This window comes from Triturus cristatus, chromosome 6 (genome assembly GCF_964204655.1).
Source record: "Triturus cristatus chromosome 6, aTriCri1.1, whole genome shotgun sequence".
In the NCBI taxonomy this organism is placed as follows: Eukaryota; Metazoa; Chordata; class Amphibia; order Caudata; family Salamandridae; genus Triturus; species Triturus cristatus.
In genome coordinates this window covers 1664735211-1664759864 of record NC_140589.1, presented here as the reverse complement: position 1 = coordinate 1664759864, position 24654 = coordinate 1664735211, and the positions used below count along the sequence as shown (strand labels likewise).

General features: G+C 44.0%; 1 protein-coding gene across 6 annotated transcripts in view; it reads left to right on the top strand.

Moving 5' to 3' along the window:
• BICRAL (BICRA like chromatin remodeling complex associated protein) overlaps positions 1-24654 on the top strand; it is an 834654-nt gene that overhangs the window by 155586 nt on the left and 654414 nt on the right. For 2 of the 6 annotated variants that reach the window (XM_085612819.1, XM_085612822.1), the window contains exon 2: positions 2314-2497. The exons of the other annotated variants lie outside the window; for them this stretch is intronic. The gene's annotated coding sequence lies outside the window, so the exon portion shown is untranslated. The remainder of the gene's footprint in view (positions 1-2313; positions 2498-24654) is intronic. 6 annotated transcript variants of the gene reach the window in all.

Sequence of the window (24654 nt, the reverse complement as noted above, 5' to 3'; positions counted from 1 at the left end):
GGATAATATATTAATTTTAACTGCCCCTACCCAGCCACAAAGAAATATAAATCCCCAAATATTTAAGCTCATCTTTAGCCCAGCAGAATGGAACATGATCATGTAATGCTTATTTTACCATTGGAGGCAGCATATGCCAGGAGCTCCGAATTTGCTGAGTTAATCTCAAGGCCAGACAACATCCCTTACTGTGCTATCTAGTCTAATGCTGGTGGTGCAGGCAATTATGACTGTCAAATGCCTTTTTAGCATCCAATGACAATATTGTAAATGGGATCTTTCCACAGGATGCTTTTCTATAAGTAGGAGCACTCAGCGGATATTATGCGCTCTTGGTGCATACATCACTTTTCATAATTTTAAATACAGAATAAAAATATAACATTTCTAACTTTATGTAGGATTTTTCTTTTTTAATTAAAAGTTCAGAATTTTTTTTTTTTTAAATTTAATGTATTCAAATTAGTTTGTGATTTAAACGTAAGTTAGTAATGATGTAATATTATATTATTCTACATTTAAAATAAATATGTGAAATGATTTCAGATTAATATTTAGCCACAAATATTTTGTCCAATTTAAAAAAAAAAAAGTTTAATAATCTTAGTAAATTTTCTTTGTTCCAATAAGAACCATATTTTCCTGTGATATGCATTAAAACAAAAAAGATGCTCTTTTCCTGTTCTATGAACCTCTGCCTGCTCATTAAATTTATTATTCTATTAAAGTGATATGAAATGTTTTTTTAATATATGTTTTAAATTCCTTATAAACGTATGGCTGCCACGTATAAAGGTTTCCATTTTCTTTTATTTTAGTGATATATGCTTGCAATGAAAAACAAGCACTTGCAAAGACAGCGGGCATGCCTTTTGGTTTTGCCAATGCAGACCTGTAGGCTTTGCCAATGCTTATTTTGCCAGTGCCGTTCAGCATCAGCAAAAACAACAAACAATGTGCATGTTGCTCTGTTTTTGGATTTTCTATAGTGGTTTCCTAGGGTCAAACGTTGTCTACCCACTGGTGGAAGACGAGTCCTTGCGGGGGATTTTATTGAACAGGTACTTACACTAGTTTGTGAAAAATTTAAATATGAGCTACATTCAGATCAGCTGTATTAAGTCTCTTTGAGGAGCTCCAAAAAGAGTTCAATATTTATCAGCAGTTACACTCAATGTATTTGTTGAACTACAATGACCATCGACCACTGGCATGGGCTACTGAATCAAAAGATTGTATATAATGACATTGCAAAGGGTTCATAATACAGAACTATATGGTCCATAACCTGAAGCAAGACTAGAATCAAAGAAAAAGCTGTGTAAAGCATAAACGTCCGCTGTCAGCCATTTGTTGCCCTGATGGTTTCCACACTGCATTGTTGTGGGTTTGGATACTCCACTGTGGCTCTTTGAGGCTAAATGTGGCTGCATATCGGGGAAAGATGGTCCCCGTTGAGAGGCTATTATTGAGCTGGTACTCACACAATTTTGTGAAATAATGAAATTTGAACTGCTTTCAGAACCGCTGTGTTGCATATCTTTGAGGAGCTCCAAAAATAGTGAAATATGATTTAGGAATTAAATGCAAAATGTTTACTAATGCTTACTACCCATCCTGAGGTATATGCCATCAATCAGGACTCTCCAGCCATCTTTGTACTAGGCTTTTCTTCCAATCTGACTCCAGGTGTAACCCATCAATGCCAAGTATTTCTTGGCCTTCCTCTTTTCCTTTTCCCTTTAGGGTTCCTGGTGAGGGATTGTCTGGTTGTGTTTGATTAGGACTTGCGGAGAGAGTGACCTATCCAGCCTCAGCAACTTCTCATGATTTCTTCATGAGCAGGGAGTTTTTAAGTCTGCTGCCATATATTGTTGTTGCTGATAGTATTTGGCCAACGGAATTGGAGGATTTTCCTCTGACAGATGTTGTTGAAGGTCTGGACTTTGATGGTGCTTACTGTTGCCCTCCAAGTTTCTTATCCATACAGAAGGACCAATTTTACATTGGTGTTGAATACCTGATCTTGGTTTGCAGTGTTAGGTCCTTGGAACTCCAGATCTTTAGCTGAATCAAGGCATGCATTATTTTGCTGATTCTTGCCTTGACTTCAACGCCAGTGCCGCCCTTCTTGTCTATGACACTGCCCAGGTAGGTGAAGGCCTCAACCTCTTCCAGTGCATCGCCTGCAAGAGTGATTGCAGTTGTGCTGGCTGTGTTAGCCTTCAGGATCTTGGTTGTTTCCCTATGAATGTTGAGGCCAATTTGCACTGATGTGGCTGCAAATTTATCAGTCTTATCTTGCATTTTCAGATGGGTATGGGAGAGTAGGACCATGTCGTCTGCAAAGTCCAGGTTGTCCAGCTGCGCCCAAGGTGTCCACTGGATCCCATTTCTTCTTGCTGTGGATGTCTTCATAATCCAGCCTGTAGCCAGCAGGAAGAGAAAAGACGAGAGCAAACAACCATGGCAGACTCCGGTCCTCACTTCAACTTTTGTGAGTTTTTCTCCATGGACTGTCTTGCAGGTTATTGCCTCGTAAAAGTTCTTGGTGATTCTTACAAGTTTATCTGGCATGCCGTAGTGGCTGAGGAGGGTTCAAAGGGGTCTGTCTGTCCACATGGTTGAATGCCTTCCCATAGTCGATGAAGTTGACATAGAGGGGAGAATTCCATTCCATCGACTGCTCAATGATGATGCGCAGTGTTGCAATCTGGTCTGTGCTGGATCTATCTTTGCGGAAACCACCTTGCTGGTCTCACAACTGAGCATAGGCTAGTTTATTCTGTTCAGGATTCCTCTTTTGAACACTTTGCTTGGGGTTGATAGAAGAGTTATCCCTCTGTAGTTTGCACACTTTCTCAGGTCACCTTTCTTGTGGATCTTGAGCAGATATCCCTCCTTCCAGTCTGGTGGCACCTTTTCCTCTTCACCAATCCTTCCAAACATGGGGTAGAGCATATCTATTGATGTTTCGATGTCAGCCTACAGTCCCTTTGCAGGAATGCTGTCAGGTCCTGCTGCCTTCCCATTTCTCAGATGTTTGATGGCTTGCCGTAATTCTTCCTTGGTTGGTCTGCTGCAGTTGATTGGCAAGTCCTTGTCAACTGGCTGTATGCCTGGTGGAAACTGTGGCACAGGCTGATTCAGCAGTTCTTTAAAGTGCTCCACCCATCTTAGTTGTTGGCCTTCGTTACCCATGATTGTATTCCCAGCTTTTTATTTAACAGGCCTTTCAGGCTTGCTTTATTTGCCGGAGAGTTTCCTTCTTATGTCGTAGAGTTCTTTTAAGTTTCCATGGCCTGCTGCTTCCTGGGCTTCTGTGGCAAGACCATCGATGAATCTTTGCTTTTCTGCTCTAAAGCTTCTCTTTGCTTGTTCATTTTGGTGTATTCGCCTTTAGCTTTTGCTTTTTCTGCTCTTGTTCAGCTGATGTTGACTGCAGCTTCTGTTCCTTTCACGCTTGGATTTTGCAGAGAGTCTTGGTGGATATACATTCTTTATGCTGGTGTTTCTTGGGACCCCATACCTCCTTGTAGGTTGTTGTCACAGTTTTTTTCATCTTCTCCCCCTGTCTTTCTACTGGGTCTCTGTCGTCCTCTAGGAGGACCTGAAACATTTCTGAGGGTGAATTGGGAGTTTTCACCCCATTCCAATGCATCTTTGAAGAGGGTTGTGTTCTAACGCTGGTGTTGGTTTATTAGTTCCATCCATGCCTTCTTCATCTTCAGCTTTAGCCTGTCCATGACAAGGTGGTGGTCACTCTCACATCCTGCAGGGACCTCCATAATTTCTTGGCAATGCAGAAATGGTCAATCTAATTCTCTGTTAAATGGTCTGGTGACACCCATGTTGCCTTATGTATTCTTTTTGTTTGGGCATACAATGCCACTTGCCACCAGACTATTCAGGCCACAGAGATCTGTGAGTCTTTCACCATTCTTGTTCATGTCGCCAAGGCCATGGTTGCCCATGACTTGTTCGTTCCCAGTGTTGTTGCTTCCATTCATGGCATTGAGGTTCCCCATCAGTATGGTGATGTCTCTCTCAAGGCATTTCTCTAGGATGGACTGGAGTCTGTTGTAAAACTGTTCTTTTTCCTCTTCTTTGCTGTAATTGGTAGGTGCATAGCACTGGATAACATTCATGTTGATCCTCTTATGGTTTGTGCGGAAGGTTGCTGTGATGATTCTGGGACCTTGGGCTTTCTATCTGATCAGAGCTCTGTTAGCTGCTGGTGATAGCATAAGAGCTACTCCCTGAATATGTGGGGCGTTCTCTTCCTTGTGTCCAGAATACTTCTGCATTTCTCCTGGAGCCAGTCTTTTCTGTCCAGACTGTGTCCAACTGGTCTCGCTGATGCCAGCAGGACAAGGTTGTATTTTTTCATCTCCGCTGCCACTTGGGATATCTTGCCTGTCTCGTACATGGTCCTCACGTTCCATGTCCCTATGGTGATTGCCTTGGTCAAAAGCCGAGCGGTCAGCTTTGTGATTTCCAGGGATCTCTGGCTTTCACTACAAGGTGTCATAGCTTTCCGTGAAGGATATTCCTCTCTCCCCAAGGCCAGGATGTCTTTTGGTTGATGTTTCTGTAGCTAGGACATTTCAAATGGTGGGGTAGCTAGGTCTAAGCACAACCCTCCTCCTTTTCGCAGCTGGGCTTGAGGGCGGCCATGTCAGAGTTGCAACATGTTTGCTGTACTACAATGACAATAGCACTACCTTGGGCTACTGAACTAAAAAACTGGATATGATGAAGTCGGAAAGATGAAGTGTATGATGCTATGTGGTCCATAATTCAAAGCAAGTCTAGAAATAAAGAAAGGGCTTTTTAATCCATGAACTGCCCCTACAAATGAGTTGCTCACCTAATGGTGTATGCACCAAATTCTGTTGGTTTTGAATTTTCTGTTATGGCTTTCTAGGGCTACAAGGTGAGTGCACACCTGGGAAAGGAGATGAAAGGGTGGGGGGGGGGGGGGTGGACAGGAGATAAGAGTTGATTCCTTTCAGGGAGGCTGTCATTAAAAAGGTGCTCACACTATTTTGTGAAAACCTGAAATTTGAACTGCTTATAAACCCCTGTGTTATGTTCCCAAGAGTGAAATACATATGAGGAATAGCACTCAATATATTTGTTGTACTACAGTGACCATAGTGCACTGGCATGGGCTACCGAGCCAAAAGACTGGAAATGATGCGATTGGGAAAGATGAAGCATATGCTATGGAACTACATGGTTTGTAATCCAAAGCAAGAGTAGTAGCAAAGAAAGGACTATTTAAACCATGAACTGCACCTGTAAGTGATTTGCTGACCTAATGGTGTGTGTACCCCCAAAAAATAGATTTTTCTGATGTTAATCAGCATGGGCATATAAAAGCACGCCGATGCATAGGCGGGTTTGCATTATCGCACATGCACACCTATGTGTCATGCCCCTACAGCGTTAACAACATCACCTAGCATGTATGCACATTCTGAAATATAAAAAGTGCCCCAAAGCACTTCTTTTTTAGTAAGTAGGGACCTTATAGCAATTTGTAGCTTCCGGGCCCTCCAAAAAAGAATAAAAAATAAAGACGGGGAAAGGGAGCAATGGTGGAGTAGGCAACAGGAGTAGTGGGAGGAAGAGCAATGGAGAAGCTGTGTGTTGTGGTAAATGAAAACGTATTTATTTTTAAGCGAGACAGCAAAGCAGGGATTGGGAGGAGAAGTAACAGGTGGGGGGGGCAGTAGCACTGAGAGTGAAGAAGGTGGTTAGGAGCGGGAGAAGCAGCAGCTTTGCACGGGAGAAAAAGCAACATGGAGCGCACTGTAGGATTTTAGTGGGGAAGCTGGCAGCCATACCCAGTGTGTGCAATCCGTCATCTAATCACAGACGGGTTGCGCATGGTTTTCATTTTTTAACTAAGTCACATCATGGTGGCCACGCTGTACGCCGGCAATTCTGACCTCGCTCGAGTTGGACTAAGCTTGGGAATACTCTTCCCAAAGTATGTGGTGTTATAATAGATTTTTTGGCACATGATCTTAGTAACTGTTGATACATTATATTATTGTTTATGCGAGATACGATTGAGGTCCTTACGATACACAGAGCCTAATGCTTGTGGTTAGCTTTTACCGTGAGGCATGCGTAGGGAATTATGTACGCATGGTATTTCTATCATATGAGAGATAAGATGGATAACTCACCGCAAGGTTTTATACAGTATTGAGTACAATTGTAAAAGCACACAGACACAAGTGCTTTTGTGATACGAAGAGTGTTGGTTGTACACCTCTTCTTACTGGCTAATGCACAAGGTACGATCAAGGTCTTCATGATATATTGAGTACAGTTTCTGTGGTTACTGTTCAGGTGAGGCAAGTGTAGGGAGTTTGGTATGCGTGGTAGTAATACTGTATGTGAGATACAATGTACAATTTACAGCAAGATTTTTTCACAGTGTATCAAGTACAATTGCAATACCACATAGAAGTGAGAATATTTTAGACATTTATAGAATTGGGAGTACGCCTTTCTTCACTGGCGCATGTATGATATTGTGGCACTTAATGCGTGAAGTAGTACAAAGGGAGTAACTATGAGGATAATAATGACCGGATTGTGACATATTGTTAAAGTTCTGCATACATATATACCAGGTTTGCATACTGTAGCAATTACATAGACAAAGTAGGCTGGTGGTATTTTAAACTGCAGAAGTCATAATACTAATGTTTTAAGAGTGTTTTTTTATTTATTCTGACACACTTTGTGAATTGCATGACTCTATAAAGTAGAACATAATTAGTCAAGGCCCTGTGCTTTTATACAATGTGGACTTATTTGGCAGTGCTCGTAACCTTCAATTGGATGGCTTTGGTAATGTGTTTTAGCTTTGTTGTACACCAGTGTGGCTGCTGTTCAGCATGGCTAAAAGTTAGTTGGGTGGGGTAGATTGGGGTAGAGAGAAGTGGGGTAGATTGCAGTAGATTGGAATTGAGTAGATTGTAGTAGCATGGAGTGGGGTAGATTGGGTTAGATTGAAGATGGGTACATTGGGGTGGAGTGCAGTTGGGTAGAATGTGGTAGATTGTAGTCGGTTAGCTTAGGGTAGAGTGAGGTAGAATGGAGTGGGGCAGATTGGAGTGAGGTAGATTGGAATGGAGTATTGTGGGATTGATTGGAATTGAGTGGGGTAGATTGAAGTTAAGTGGGGTGGAGTGTGGTAGATTGATGTGGGGTAAATTGGGTTTGATGAGAGTAGATTAGAATGGGGTAGAAAGTAGTTGGATAGATTAGGGTACAGTAGAGTGGGGTATATTGGAGTGGAGTGTGGTAGACTGGGGAAGAGTGGAGTGGAATAGGGTAGATTAGATTGTAGTGGGGTAGAGTGGAGTGGAGTGGGGTAGATTGGGTGGATTAGATTAGGATAGATTGGAATGAAGTGGGATAGATTGGAGTGGAAAGGGTTATATTGGGTAGATTGCAGTGCAATAGATAGGAGTGGGGTAGATTGAAGTGGAGGGGGTAGATTGAATGGGATGGGGTTGGGCAGGATGAGGTAGATATGGGTAGAGTAGGGTAGAGTGGAGTGGAGTAGATTGTAGTTAAATAGATTGGGGTGGTTTACATTGGATTAGGGAAGATTGTAGTGGGGTGGATTGGGGTTGAGTGGGTATATTGGAATGGGGTAGATTGGAGTGGAGTGGGGTAGATGAGGTGGGTGGAGTGGGGTGGAGAGGAGTGGGGTAGATTGTGGTAGATTAGAGTGGGGTACAGTTGTGAGGGGTAGAGTGGAGTTGGAGAGATTGGGAAATAGTGGATTGGGTTATATTGGAGAGGAGTAGATTGGAGTGAAGTGGGATAGATTACGGTGGAGTGGGTGTAGACTGGGCCTGGGCGGTAAATTCCATTCCGCTTGCGGAATTTGGGTAATTTCGCGTTCCGCGGAGAACGCGGAATTGCCAAAAATTCCTCGATCCACGGCTTCGCAGAATTTTTTGCTTGTTCGCGCTTTCAAAATGTGTGTTTGCGAGATATTTCCCCCCGAGCACGCAAACAGTGTTTGCGAACAGGAAAAAAGCATCGCCAGCGGGCGGAACAAGCAATTCTGCGTGTTCGTGGAATTTCTGCGTGCTCGCGAAGATTTGTTACCATTTCGCGGAGATTTGCGTAGCGCGACTACGCAAATTTCGCCCACCCCTAGTGTAGACTGGAGTGGGTTAGATTGGGTAGATTACAGTAGGGTAGATTGGAGTGGAGTGGGGTCGATTGGTGTGGGATAGATTTGAGTGGGATAGTTTGGAGTGGGGTAGATTGTAGTGGAGTGGGGGAGACTGGGGTAGATTGTAGTGGGGTAGATTGGGGTAGAGTGAGGTAGACTGGAGGGGGTAGATTGTGGTGGAGTACAGTGGGGACGCTTGAAGTGGGTAGATTGGAGCAGAGTAAAGTGGGTGGATTGGAATTGAGGTGGGTAAATTGGAGTGGAGTGGGTAGGCTGGAGTGGAGTAGATTGAATAGGGGGTAGACGGAGGTGGAGTGGGGTAAATAGGAGTGGAGTGGAGTGGGGGTGGAGTAGATTGGAGTGGAGTAGATTGGGGTGTATCTGAGTAGATTAGGGTGGAGTAGAGTGGGGTAGAATAGAGTGGGTTAGAGTAGGGTAGATTGGAATGGAGTGGAGTAGACTGGAGTAGGCTGGAGTGGGGTAGAGTGAAGTAGACTGGAGTGGTGTAGATCTGGTGGAGTAGAGTGTGGTAGATTGGAGTGGAGTAAAGTGGGGTAGCTTGGAATTTAGTGGGGTAGATTAGAATAGATTGTACTGGTGTGGGTAGGCTGGAGTGGGGTAGATTTAATTAGGGTAGATGGAGGTGGAGTGGGGTAGATTGGGGTGGATTGGAGTGGGGCGGAGTAGATTGGAGTGGGGCAGATTGGGGTTGATTTGAGTAGATTAGGGCGGAATGGAGTGTGTTAGATTAGGGTGGGTTAGAATTGGTTGAGTAGAGTAGGGTAGATTGGAATGGAGTTGGGTAGACTGGACTAGATTGGAGTGGAGTGGTATAGATTGGGGTAGATTGCAGTGCAATAGATTGGAGTGGGGTAGAGTGGTGTGCGGTAGATTGGAGTGGGGTGGAGTTGGGTAGAGTGGGGTGGATTTGGATAGCGTGGGGTAAATTGGAGTGGGGTAGATTGGAGTGGAGTAGACTAAGTTAGGTAGATTGGAGTGGGATTGATTTGAATGGAGTGTTTTAGATTGGAGTGAGGTAAATTGGAGTGAAAAAGAGTGGGGTAGAGTGGAATGGAATGGGGTAGATTAGAGTGGAGTGGAGTAGATTGGGTGATTTGGAGTGGGATAGATTAAAGTGGACTAGATTGTGGTAGATTTGAGTGGTGTCATTTGGGGTAGAGTGGAAAGGGATAGATAATAATGGCGTGGGATAGATTAGGATGGAGTGGGGGTAGATCGGGTGGATTAGAATAGGATATATTGGGGTAGACTGGAGTGGGGTGGATTGGAATGGAGTGGGGCAAACTGGGGTAGAGTGGAGTGGGGTAGATTGGAGGGGGTGGGAGCAGGGTAGATTGAAGTAGAGTGGGGTAGATAAGAATGGAGTAGAGACGGGTAGATTGGAGTGGAGTGGGATAGTTTGGAGTAGAGTAGGGTAGGTCAGATTGGAGTGGGATAGATTGGAGTGGAGTAGGTTAGAGTAATGTCGATTGGAGTGGAAGGGGGTAGATTGGGGTAGTGTGGCGTTGAGTAGATTGGAATGGAATGGGGTAGATTTGAGAGGAGCAGGGTAGATTGGTGTTGAGTGGATTAGATTGGGGTAGATTGGATTTGGGTAGTGGTGTGGCGTGGAGTGGAGTGGCATGACATGTCCTAGAGTGGAGAGGTATGGAGTGGAGTGGAGTGGTGTGTCATAGAGGGGAGTGGCATGGCGTAGAGTAGAGTGGAGTGGAGTGGTGTAGAGTAGAGTGTTGTAGAGTGGAATAGTGTATAGTGGAGGGGCGTAGTGTGGAGTATGCATGTTGTGGTAATTGAAATGACCATTACATTTGCACAGACATACTGTTTTACTGCGCACAAACGATAATGTGGGGAAATGTCATCACCTAGTATATTGATGTATTTAGATCGTGTTAAAATGTTTGTTTCCACCACACTTCAGAATTACAAAACAAAATGCTTAATTTCTACTTTCCTAATTCTGATGTATTTATTCTGAAATACCAGCACAGTTTGTTGTGGGCTAGATGAAATAACATCCTACAGCCTGTCCTCTCACATGAGTCCTCAACAGGCTGGATTGTCACATAAATTCTCTCACATTGAAGTCAGTGAAAGAAAAGTAAACAACAAGTGCCTGACGTATGACCTCTGTTTTTAAATGCACAGCGAATGTGACAAGAAAAGAACAAAATTTAAAAACCTGTTAACAATAACCAAGTACTCGGAAGGATACAGGATGCTCACTGGAGAGAGGAACTCAAGCTGGACGGCCTAAAACAAACCAACCCAGCAAATAGCAAGCAAATGTGAATTACAAACCACAAAGCCGATAGTAAGCAATTGGCGAAATGCATTCCATGGGAAGCTTTCAGAGAGCCCACAAGAAGTCGTAAGCAAACCAGACAGCTCTGCTGTCTCGTAGGCTTCAACCTGAAAATGTGGTCTGTATATGACAATACACTACCACATTGTGATTTAGTTACTTACAAAAATCTCCTGCCTCGTGTCCATTAAAGCTAGGAGGGTTGCAAAAGTTTGTTGTGCTAAAAACTGGGTTGTGGTTCTTAAACGTTTGGGACCTTTGTTTCTGAATGCACAGCAATTGTGTGACAAGATAAAACAAAAAGTATTTATTGCTCATTTGCTTCTGAACTCCATCATGGTTATTTTGTAGGCACTTCAGTACCCCACACTTCCCTACTTCTGGGGCCTATGGCAGCATGTAATTGAGGAAGATGATTGTTTAAGTTATGCTATTGGTAAAGAGCACTGACCGACATTAACAAGCTTGTAGATAGAACAGTGTTCCTCACGGGCATGCAAGATTGATAAACAGGTAGTGTCAGAGATAGGTAGAATCAGTCAAGCAGAAAGATGGGAGGCAGGAAACTGTTTCAAAGTAACACAGCACATTTACTGCTTCCTGAACTAGCATACAAGGAAGACTTCTAAAAACACATACTCTCATGGAGTGTTTCACAAAAAAGGAAAAAGAGAGTTCCCAGAAAGTGAGTAGTCCTTGAAGAAGGAATATAAGGAACCAGTCAGAGAGGTGGTAAACAGGCTGTGCTCCATGGGCGGGGCAAAGACATTCTGGACACCTAAAACAAATAAAGCCAGCAAATAGAAAGCAAGCAAATGTGAGTTACAAAACACAAAGTCAGTGGTAGGCAATGAGCAGAATGCATTTCTAGGGGAGCTTTCAGCATGTCCTCAATATGTCTTTGCAACCAAATAGCTGCATTGTCTGGTAGGCTTCAACCTAAAAATGAAAAACACAAACTATTGCACTCGCTTGCAAAGGCCATACCAATTTACTTTGCCAATGCTTATTAAATTATGCACCCATTGTCACAGAAACACAAACACAGATTGGGGTCCACAAAACATTTTACCTGTATTTGCCTTTAATAATGCTGACTTCAGTAAAGCCCCATAACTTTATGGAAGAAGTGCTCCTTGCTTATTTTAGTTTTCAGTCTTCATTTAACAGTGATTTACTGACTCACTTGAACATTTTAATTCTCACTAAGGAACTTTTCAGACATAATGATGTTGGAAGAAGAATACCTTTGAAAAGTGCTGTGCTGCTTTGTCACTCAATGGAAACCACACCCTTGTGGTATCTTTCTGCATTGGAACATTGAGCTGCCTTTACCTGTGATTCTGGATTGTAACCGTGGGTTACATTTAGAATTTTGAACTCTCGTTATTCATGGACGTTTTGCATACTGGGTAAGGGATCACTGATTTCTCTGCCACACTTGCCACATTCTTGTGGGCTTCATAATAACAGCCTGGATTTGTAGACCAATACTGAAGTTTTACAGACTGAGTCTTGTACTAACTTTGCAACTACTTCTTTCAGTGCATGCGCTAAGCAGAGCTGTCATGTACCATAGTAGCAACTCCTGCTTAAAGACAGTCTCTGAGTTGGTCTGCAAGTGGGTGCGTGAGTGTCGTAGTGCATCTGTGAGTGAGTGAGTGTGTGAGTCTGTGCTTGGGTGTGTGAGTGTTAGAGTAGGTCTGTGAGTGAGTGCATGAGTGTCTGAGTGGGACTGTCACCGCATGTATTAGTGCATGAGTAAGTGTGTGAATGTTATTTTTGGGCAAGGTTCGCAAGTCTGCCGCAACGTTACAAGGGGGCTGTGCTGAGTGTCGCGATGGGTCCGCATTTTAATACTCATAAGGGGTCCCTCAGAGACCCCTACAAAGCACCCATGGGGTCAGGGTATCACTACCCTGACCCCTTCTATACTATATAGTCTTAAACGTCATCCCCCGGGACACAGTCCCATTTTAGAAAATGCGGGCCACAGCTTTCTACATAGGTTGCAGCCAGCCAATCACCACACTGCTCCTGGTTTGCAAAGCTCTGCGTAGGCGTCGCAAAGGATCTGCGTCCCTATATATACAAATTTGGTTTTCTTTAAATAACTCTAAAACTACCGAACAGATTTACAGCAAATAACAAAAAGTGTGCTTTCTGGACCAAGAGCTACTCTTCTGCCAAATTTGGTGTAATTACGTCCAGCAGTTCGGTCTGTAGTCGTGTTCAAAATCCATATTGGAATTAAAATGAGAAACATACTTTTTTGGACCAGCCCTTTTTCTCTACCTCTGATTGACGAATCACCCCAAAACTTTCCATGCGCAATAAGACCCATCGGAACTCTTTCTTTTAGAACATTTCGAGAAGATTTGTCAACCAGCATCAAAGATATAAACAAGTCAAAAAATGCTTTTCCCATGGATTTAAGTTCTAACTACAACTTCCTCCTGCCAGTAGTTAATTGGAAAAAGCATGTATATATATATATATATATATATATATATATGCTCCCAGGAGGAGCGAAACGCGTCATGGAGGGCACTGTTCCGATATTATCTTTTGCTGAATAAATTGCACTGCTTCACCCACTAATGCGCCCGTAAAGTTTTTCTTCTATGTCGATGAACCTCGACCTGTATTTCTAGGGGAAGTTGGGCACAGGTCAGCAACTTGACAAAGGCTTCGCCGAAACGCGTAGTTCTGTTTTTGTGACACAATAAAGGCGTATTGTGTTGTCCTTGGTGTGCCGCTGGATTTATTTCGGAGAAATACTCGGATTCTATCCTGTGTAAAACATATATATATATATATATATATATATATATATATATATATATATATATATATATATATCCGCACACAATACATATATATACATATTTTCAAACCTGATATAAATGTGTGTGTATATATATATATATTTGCAAGACGACTCCTGCACGTTGTCTGAATCACACGGACAAGAACACGGAGTCACGGACCCAAAGTTTCGTAGCTGGAACTTCTTTATTTTTTAAGCCATATGACGCGTTTCGGGCATACAACGTACCCTTGATCACATGCGGAAACGCAGTCCGCTTTCTGTTCTTATATCTTTTACTAAAATTCACCTGTGTTAAACATAGAAAAAACACTATCAATCTTAACGTTGTTAAGAATGACAAAAGCTGATTTTGCGCCATTGATATTGTCGTGGAGTATTATGTCCAATTGGTTGGTAAACAAAGTTGAATACACATATATGCACATAGTGTGGATTATCGTCACAGTCATTGTGTTTCACATGTAAATCTCATTTGTATAAATACACCAGTCCTTGAGCTAAATAGTAATAAAAACTGTTTGATAAAATCATGGTTACTTTAAAAACCAAAATTAAATAATATAAATACATATAAATATATATACATACATATGTAAACAGATTTATTAAAATGTATTTGTGTATTAAATTCCAAACACATAGTGCACCTTGTGCCTATTGTTGCTTAAATGCTTAAAACCCTTATGGACTGTTAGTAAGTTCAACAGAATGCTGTGATTGATTGGTTATTCAACTAATAGTTTACCTATTTAAATTGACATAAAGTGCGCTAATGTCTCACTCCTTATCATTATAGTTGATCCTAATTTTATTAGTATGATAGTGTAATAAAAAGTGCTAGGTGCTACCTTAATGACTGTCAAAGTGCTAATGCATGAATGCATAGCATTCAGGTGCATAACTATAATTATAAAAGAAAAAAGAAAAAGGAGAAAAATGAAGGGAAATAATGGCTGGCGATGAACTATTAATAAACATTGTAACTTCATGGTTATTTATAAAAAATTGTGGTGTTCATCTTGCCTGTTATCCACGGGGAAGCTAGCTGTGTTACAGACTAATCAGTACATGAGTGATAAAGTTGTCATTCTGTATGCTCATTATACACTATAAAAGACTTGAAAAAAACTTGAAAAATAACTTGATATATATATATATATATATATATATATATATATAAACCTTTCACCAAATATCTTTATCTATTGGCTTGCATTTTGCTTCTTCCTCCTACAGCCCGTAGCATAATGCAGTGGTCATTTTACTGGGACATAAATCAAGTGTTAATATTGAGAAAGTCGATGTCAGTATGAATAAGAATACGTTCATGAATAAAAACCGCATCTCTCTTGACAAATTCACCGATTAGGAACTCCATGTCAACCCCGGCTCAGAAATATGTAGTCAGGCAGGCACTGAAACCCATGGCCAAGGTCACTGATTGACAGGTCACAAGTGGGGTGGCATGTAGCCAGCAGACAAACTCGCGATCAGGAAACCCCAGATCATTCCCACAGATAGGCGCAGAGACACCACAATGGTCCAGAGAGATTGGGCCCAATAAAGCACATATGGCTGGAGGGGTACGTGTGTTCCTAAAACACCATAAAGTCAGATGCCACATGAAGTTAGGAGCACATAGCCAATCAGGACACAGTACACACAATACACGCAGTGATCAGGCGCTCCCCTTGCTGGACATCTGAACACGTTACCCACTGGCCTCCTTGTGTCCACACAAGGTCGAGGCTCACTTGGATTCCTCATCAAATACATTAATTTATGGCTCCAAAGACAGCGGTTCACATTCCTTACCAAAGAAAGGATCGCCAGAACTATTTTATGGCTTTCAATGAATTGTATAAAAATCCATGCCCAACCAATTGTAAGTTGAGACAGTCCTTAGACCCTATGCTTGTAACTGTGCTCCCAGACTCATTGTTTATTTAAACAAACCGTTCCTGTTTTGCCAAACGCCTCCTGTCTCTTGGTTTTTCATGGTATTTGATGTTCAAGCAACATTTTGGGAAGCCACCATTGGAGCCGATTGGTAACTCGAACCCGACTGTAGCCGAAGAAGGGGACCTCGCACATACGGATTCACATTTGCGCAACAAGGAAGGTGAGCCTACACCGCAATTGATTGGACGTTCAGCTGAGTCCGCGGGGCTGAGGTCCGTCCTGAAGCAGCCGTCCAAGAGGGTAAGAGTCTACATCAGAACCTTAGTAGAGCATGTGGCGAATGGCAAACTAGGGAGGAGCGTAAAAAGATAACCTGAGCACCCTGCCACTGAGAGAAATCTGTTACTGCAAGAAATGATGGACAGAATGCTGAATGATTCAAACATTCTCCCCGGGTCAAGAGATCTGGGTTTAATCCATTGTTCTTTTGCCCACTACACCACCCCAGTTTGGACCCAGCCATATGCAAATCAGTCTTGACCCTGTGCCTCATGGGAACAGTCCAGACTGAACTGGCAAGCCAGGTCCTCCCTGGACCGGAAATAAGCATCCTGGGACCGGTTTCAGGGTATGTCACCCTTCATCAGCCAGGCTAGCTTGAATCCAGTGAAACAGTGAGAGAGGCACTCGCGTCTGGGCATACCCATCCCACTTAGGGCAAAAAGTGTAACTGCAACAAATGGACAGAATGCTGAAGGATTCAAACATTCTCCCCCAGTCAAGAGATCTGGGTTTAATCCATTGTTCTTTTGCCCACTATACCACCCAAGTTTGGACCCAGCCATATGCAAATCAGTCTTGACCCTGTGCCTCATGGGAACAGTCCAGACCGAACTACTAAGCCAGGTCCTCCCTGGACCAGAAACAAGCATAATGGGACTGGTTTCAGGGTATGTCACCCTTCATCAGCCAGGCTAGCTTGAATCCAGTAGCACAGCGAGCAAGGTACCCACATCTGGGTATACCCATCCCACTTAGGGCAAAAAGTGTAACTGCAACAAATGATGGACAGAATGCTGAATGATTCAAACATTCTCCCCCTGTCAAGAGATCTGGGTTTAATCCATTGTACTTTTGCCCACTATACCACCCCAGTTTGGACCTAGCCATATGCAAATCAGTCTTGACCCTGTGCCTCATGGGAACGGTCCAGACCGAACTGACAAGCCAGGTCCTCCCTGGACCGGAAACAAGCATAATGGGACTGGTTTCAGGGTATGTCACCCTTCATCAGCCAGGCTAGCTTGAATCCAGTAGCACAGCGAGCAAGGTACTCACATCTGGGTATACCCATCCCACTTAGGGCAAAAAGTGTAACTGCAACAAATGATGGACAGAATGCTGAATGATTCAAACATTCTCCCCCAGTCAAGAGATCTGGGTTTAATCCATTGTTCTTTTACCCACTACACCACCCCAGTTTGGACCCAGCCATATGCAAATCAGTCTTGACTCTGTGCCTCATGGGAACAGTCCAGACCGAACTGACAAGCCAGGTCCTCCCTGGACCGGAAACAAGCATAATGGGACTGGTTTCAGGGTATGTCACCCTTCATCAACCAGGCTAGCATGAATCCAGTGGCACAGTGAGCAAGGGACCCACGTCTGAGAGAAATCTGGCATATTACCTATGTAATGTGTCGTAGCTAAGTAGTTATAAGGCGGCTTCGGAGGTCACCTATTTTTGATAGTCAGCAGTCTAGGAAAGGTGAATACATAGTTATTTATATAGCCCTTTATGGCTCCCAGTACGCTATTTTTGTGGTAAAGCTATTTGATTGGGCGTAGTTTGCACCTCAGTCTAATTTTTTGTCTAAAAGGGTTTTTCAGTGCCACCGGTTTCTTAACACCGTTGGTATCTAAAGGAGTGAGAGGTGTTGGTCGCTTGGACTGCTGGCCGTGATAAAAATGGTGCGCTTGGCCCTTGGGTGTGACACGGAGTGCGATTCGGACATTTAGAGAAAAAGATTTTGACCTGGTAGATTAGGTGTAACTTGTGTTTGACCATGAGGGGCCTGCAGTTCTCGAGTTATTTCCTTTTTTCCGTGAACTATCATTTTTATCTTTTTCCCGGAGCCAATATTGACTGACTATCGAAGTCACTTAGTTCTGTGTACTGCTCAAAAGCCGATGGTCATAGGTTAGCATGCGCTAGGAGTGGGCTAAGGGATTTCTGACAAAGTCAATTTTTTCCTTAGTTTTTATTGTTGGGATTGATGTAAGATGTATGCGATGTTATGGTGCTGGTAATTACTGCAAACTGTGTTTTGTCTTAAGTGTTGTGTTTTTGTCGATACCCAGTTTTTCATATGAGGGTGCTGCTGGTTCTCACAAATTGTATTTGATGCCAAGAGTCAATATCATTCAGATACTGTTTTTATTGACAATTGCACTTTTTCCTATGTTGCGACCCTTCATATGCTTTGTTATTTGAGTTTATGAACTGTTCATGTTAAATTGTTGGTGCTCTGTAGATTGCGCTGAGCTCCTAGTAATGTAAATATAGGCAGCAACCCCGTTGTATATTTCCCCCATGATTAGATCAAAACCAAAAATTCCCTAAAACAAAGAAGCTAAGGTGCATTTTGTTGTCTAAAACTACCAAACTTATCATGGAGTCACCACTAAAACACATGCACACCAGGTTCCCCAAACAGGCAAAAAAAAGTAATAAGATTTACCAAGAGTGGCACGCACACATGAAGGCACACACATTTTCCTTGTCAATGGCAATTGAACACATGAGAACACACATACAAACCAAATACATAGGCCAAAAGAAAGACCAGAGAGACTCGTTATTAGAACTAAGGGCCATCTTCGGGAAGCTCAGATCAACAGTTCTGATTCACAGATAGCAAGCAAAGCGTTAGCACCTCCCCCACCATATGGAGGTATGGAAGTGCAGTCGCCCGCTCTCCCCGCCTTAGGATACTCTAATCCGCCAGTTAAAGAAGCCAAATGGCTCCCTACTCAACAACGAACGGTTAGGCCCTGGCATGAGACACTAACAGATCAGCAATCCCAGGCAGTCCCAGCGCAACCTCAGTCTGGGGCCAGGGCTCCCAGAAGTTCGACCCCCTGTCAGTCACGCCTGACACATAGAACGCCAGCGGCACAGAGAATACACACTCCCACTGGCTTAAGCGAACACACACGAGTGACAGATTTGTGGTGGTTCTAGACAGTGATACAGCTAGGAGGAGTAAGAAAGGGGACCCCAGTCCCCAGGATCTGATGACTAGGATGAAGCGACAGGATTTGCTCAGGTAGCCGAGGAAACAACAGAGAGTGAATTTGAGGGCAAAGCGCACTGAAAAGATATTGCATAGCTCAAAACGAAGGAGGCAACCTAGACGGGATGTGGAAGAAAGGCGTGAGCTAAGGAGGGAGAGAAAAAGAGCTTGCACCCAGGAAAAACAGAGCAGTGCGCCCCCACCTGAGGAGCGTGGGGTAGGTACAGGGCACCGATCGAGGAGGAATCAGAGGTATAATTAGATGATAGGCTTCTGGCTGGGATCCGAGACGCACCAAACTTTCAACATAGGAGAGGGGCTGACCGGGAAATAAGAGAACAAGATAGCCTGGTGCTGATCCGACCAAGACAAAACAGGATGGCACCTTTGCACGCGCACGAGGGGAACAGCGATGAAGACGTGCACTGCTCCACCCGAACGCACGGGATAGATAGACCGACTCCAAGGGAGATAGTGGCCAGAGAAGAAGGCAAGATCTTTGCGCAGCCATTTTGCCATCTGTTAGCCAACTGACCTGAGGGAAATGACCAGTACGATAGACCTTGGCCAGAAAAGGGATCCATCGAACCGGAGGACATGGCCATAGTGGAAGCCTGCATCTGACATGGAGTAGGAGATCCCAAGTGGAACTTCCCCTACATGCAAAAATCCCAAAAACGATGGGAACGCGATGTTAGGGAGAAACCAGTAGAGGTGCCAAAAGTAGAAATGTACCAGCTACTACAGAAGGGCACGCCAGGGACCATCTATGTGCTGTGGGCTCAAATGGATAAAGAAGGGCTAGGGACAAAGTTACCACCATTGTTGAATGGAGCAAGGGAATGGATCTCATGTTCTGGGCCAGCCACCACAAAACCCTCATCCACAAAACCAAGCCCGGGAAAACCTGAATGCACCTTATACTCAGCTACAGGAAGGTCAGCGAGCCTCCGCACTACCGCAACAGGGATCAGGTAGTCGGACAATCACGTGGCAACAGCAAACACAGACAAGAAACTCAGCCCAACAGCCACAAGGGCCACAGCCTTGGCAGGGAGGGGTAACTGGCTGCGGAGGTAGTGCCTTCAAACAAACCCCGAGGCCAAATGTGCTGTAAGATAAACCCTCAGAGTAAATACCACCCATTCACCCAGATTGCAAAAATTGAGTGTACCAAAACCAAATGAAGGACCAATGAGACAACATTGGGAATACAGACTTTTACTTGCATCTGAGTATTCAGGGCTGCTGTATGTGTTCTGTTGATCGGGTACCCTCACTAAAGTTTGCCATTTAGGGCGCCAGCGGGAGCCAGGGCCCCACTCGGCATCTGAGCCCCCAGGGTGGGGTTGGGCGGCCACACGCTAGGGGGAGGGCAGTCTGAGAAGGGGGGGGCGCAGCTTCAAGACAAAGCACTTAAACACAGGCACCCAGGTCCCCTCATCCAAAATCAATTAGGGACAGGTCCCAATAACTAAGTTGAAAAGTCCCCATTCTCGGGCATCTGGTCCAAGACCCATGTTTTCTTAATTGTGTGTGTTCCAATAGCCCTCCCCCCCAGAAAACTAGAAGCCTCTGGCCAAATGGAGGCCCCCTTTCAGTTCTGAAACTAAGCTGTCCTCAAGTGGCAGGGGCCAGGATTCCTGTACGCCTGGGATAGTGAAGATCCCATAACCTCCACAGCACACCCACAAGAGCCAATAAGTTGCGAGGTACCCGCATGGCATCGCGTCAGTCGGGAGGTTGGCCAGGTTAGCCAGACTTTCCAGAATTGCGAGACAGTCCCGGTCCAGTCATCATCCCTAGGCAAAGTTCGGCGAGGGTAGGCAAGGGTTTTTGGCTTCAGGGTCCCAACGTTCTTATGATCCCAGCGGTATTTTCTTTCCTTCAAGTTTTTCAAATCTCCACAGTCTGGATACCACGTCATACCCCTCCAAAATAGTGACAGGAGCATGCTGCTAGGTAGAAGTCACTAGCCACCATACAGAAACCGCTGATCCTGATGCACTGAAAAAGCTCCAGGCAAGAATAGAACTAAGAATGCGCCTATAACCATATAAGGCCTAGCAATTAACCAATGCACCAGGCCTTATATACACCTTCCGGAGAAAGCAGTAGGCCCTGACCTTGAACAACACAAGACGGCATGATCAGTGGTACATGGGGGCCACAGAAACAACTTTCCGACCCCCTCTGCTTCATGATCAGGAAGATAGATCAAGCAAGATCTAGGGAAGCGCCCAAAAACCAACACAAGGAACCCTAAGTTAACCCAAAAAGAAGTCTCTAGAGAAAGGGTGGTGTCAAGATATTTGGCACCACATGTGAGGGATACGTTGCTCCCTGCATGCCAGGAGCTGAGAGATTCACACACATGATCTTGGGACACGTTGCCGCCACCAATGTCCTTAAAAGCGGCACACCCCCTCCTCGTACAGTCCCATGCACATGTAGGTTGAAAACAGCCTGCACAGATGGCGCCCCCATGCACACACCAGAAGAGACAGGATCTTGAGAAACTGGTGATACACGCAGAATCCTGGAAAAACTACCCATCCCTGCGGTCACAAGACGACGCCATAAACCGTTCGCACTAATCCAAGCAGCCAGTTAGGTACAAAGAAGAAGGGGGGGGGGGGGCTCAGTGGCTCATAAAATAGATCAATTCAGCTGATTACCAATAAGCCACCTTTAAGTTTTAAGTATGAAAAAGATACCACAATTGTGGTCACCTTCCGATGCCTCACTAAAATTTGCCTGGTGCAGCGGAAGGCCATTCCAGGCCTTAGCTGCGCATGCTACAAAACCTCTGCCTCCCCAGCTAGTTTTATGCACTCTGGGTACCGAAAACAGCTTTGCCTCAGACGAGCGCAGCGCTCTTTTTGGCACATACCAGGCGAATTGTTGCTTAAGAAACTCGGGCCTTCTCCATGTAGTGCCTTGTGGACCAGGCATAGAGCTTTAAATTGAGTCCTTTTCCTTATAGGCAACCAGTGGAGCTTTTTCACCTGAGCTGAGATAGATGCATATTTTGGTGTACTATTGATCAATCGTGCTACTGCATTATGGAGGATCTGCAGTTTGTGCCTGAGCCCTTCTTGCAGCGTGAGGTAGAGCCCATTACAGTAGTCAAGTTTGGACAGAGCTAAAATGGTGATGACTGTTTGAATACTATCTTTGGGGAGGTAAGGCATTATTTTTCTGCATGCTCTGAGAGTAAAGGAGGTGGAGGATACAACCGCATTTACCTGGTCTTAAAAAATTGAGTTTGTTATCAACCCATACTCCCAGATTTTTAGCTTTTTTCTTGGGGGTGGGTAAGAGGCCAAGAGAGTAAGGCCACCATACCGGAGTCCAAATGCTGGGGTCATTGCTGAACAGCACCACCTCCTTTTTACCAGAGTTTAGTCTAAGGCAGTTCTGATCCATCCAGCTGCCTACCGCTGACATGCACTCATGGAGATGTGATGCTGTTCGCGTCATTAAACCTGGCACTAATGACACAACGATTTGGGTGTCGTCAGTGTAAGAGGTTAGGGAGAAGCCGTAAGATTCAATGAGTGGGGCCAATGATGAGACATATGCATTGAAAAGTGTAGGGCTCAACGAGGAGCCCTGAGGGACTCCACACGGCAAGGAGAACGGTTTAGAAGAGAAATCCCCTAAAGCGACTGTTTGAAGTCTGTTGGAGAGAAAGGATTCAAGTAAGTCCCAGGCGGTACCATGGATTCCAATCTCCCTTAGACGGTCCATCAATAGAACGTGATGGACCGTGTCGAAGGCCGCGGAAAGATCCAACATGATCATCACAGCTTTACCTCCTAGATCAAGTGAGGACCTGATCTCTTCAGTTGACTTGATAAGGGCCGACTCAGTGCTATGCCCAGCTCTGAAGCCGTATTGTGAGGGATCCAATGCCTGTGAGTCTAGCAGGAACCTACTTAGTTGTGAGTTCATAAGTTTTTCTGCTATTTTCGCCGGGAAGGGGAGTCTGGAAATTGGCCTGAAATTATTTGTGTCTTTAGGGTCCAGGGTGGTTTTTTTACAGCAGAGGCAAAATAGATGCGCTTTTCCAGATTTTGAGAAAGTAGCCTTCTGAGAGCATAGAGTTTATGAGGGAAGATAGAACATGAGCTACTAGTTCCAATGCTTGTTTTATAATGGAGATTGGACAGGGGTCATAGGGAGAGACAGATTTCGTTATCATGATAAGATGTAATGTTTCTATGGGTGTTGCAGGGGTAAACCTATCAAAGAGTGTATTAGGGCCCCTTCCTAATGGATTGTCATCGGAATGAAGGATAGTAGATTTAGCTGTTGCATTGGTGAAGTTTGAGAAAATTGACTCCACTTTAAGCTGGAAGAATTGAGCAATATTGTCACATAATTCCTGATTCGCCAAAACGGATAGGCTAATGAAGTAACTGTTTTAAATAGTTCTTTGCTTGAGTTTTTTGAGAGGTTAATTCGATTGGTGAAGAACTCTCGTTTGGCTTTAAGAAGCAGCTATTTATAGTGTATTAAGCTAAGTTTATATTCGTTCTTATCGCTGTCTACATATTTCTTTCTCCAGTTTCTCTCTAGGTGTTTGCAGACCAATTTTTGGTCTCTTAATTCCTGAGAATACCAGGGGGAGGATGGACGTGCCCTATTAGGGAGGATGAGTTTTTTTGGCGCAAGTTTATTGCCGGCTGCCTCAAGCCATATAGTATATGATTGGGCAGCCTCTTCCAAATCTGTGGAGAGAGAGGGCAATGTTGCAGTTAGCAGCTCCTGTAGTTCTTCATCATTGATCTTGTTCCAGGCTCTGCTAGTTATTTGTATTTTATTTTCTGGAATATAAGTGTGACGGCTGGGAGCGGTTAGTTCAAAACGTACTGCCATGTGATCTGACCAAACTACTGGGAGAGTGTCCATAAAGTGCAATTGTGATTCGTTAGTAAAGATGCCATCGAGTGTGTGTCCGGCTGTATGTGTGGCGCCGATCACCAATTGTTCAAAACCAACGTTACTCATAAAATCCCGCAGGTTAGAGGTATTGTGATCCGAGAGATTTTCCAAGTGGAAGTTAAAATCTCCGAGTATCGTGTGTGAGTCGGTGCTGAGCGCATTTGACAGTAAGCTGTCTGCATGCCTGATAAATTGACTTCAAGGGCCCGGTGCTCTATAAATGAGAGTACCTCTGAAGGTGAAGTGATGAGAGAGGTAGAAGTAATACTGGCGGTACACGCAGAACCCTAGAAAAACTACCCATCCCTGTGGTCACAAGACGACTCCATAAACCTTTTGCGCTAATCCAAGCAGCCAGTTAGGTACAAAGAAGAAGGGGGGGGGGGCTCAGTGGCTCATAAAATAGATTAATTCATCTGATTACCAATAAGCCACCTTTAAGTTTTAAGTATAAAAAAGATACCACAATTGGGGCCACCTTCTGATGCCTCACTAAAAATTGCCTAAATGGAGTGTGGAGAACACACCCCTAGAGGGAAGTACAGGAACCCTGAAGTAAAATCATTGACAATAGCACATGCAATGTTTTTTTAATAAACCGTGATCTTATCCAACATGTCTACAATTGAACCTCTAATTGCACCACCTTTTCAGCTGCCACATAAACACGCCAACATGGATCTAAAGAGTGCGAATCAAGATTATGAACTACATCATGAACTTTTTTGATAGAACAACAAGAAAACCCAATCACCAGAGGACCACAGACACCTCCCTGTGATCCATATCCAAGATCTAAATGTTCAATAACAAGTTATGTATTATTGCACTTCTATATACCATCTGTCTATTTTGGGTGCTGCCGCACCTGTTCACTGCTAAAGAACTTTCTGGTCAAATGGAGTCCATTCAAAAACTGTCACAGGACTGGCGCAGGAATCTCTCCAATGTCATTTATAGTTGCACCAACCCAAACACTAGCATTCCACATGCACTACACAACGCCTGTTTACACTACACATGGTATCAGGATATGACCTCCGTGGGCTCTAAGAAATCCGCCACGTCATGTTACTTCTGTTCACTGATACCGCAAGCAGTAGGCACAGACAGACTGTACTTGTCCAAA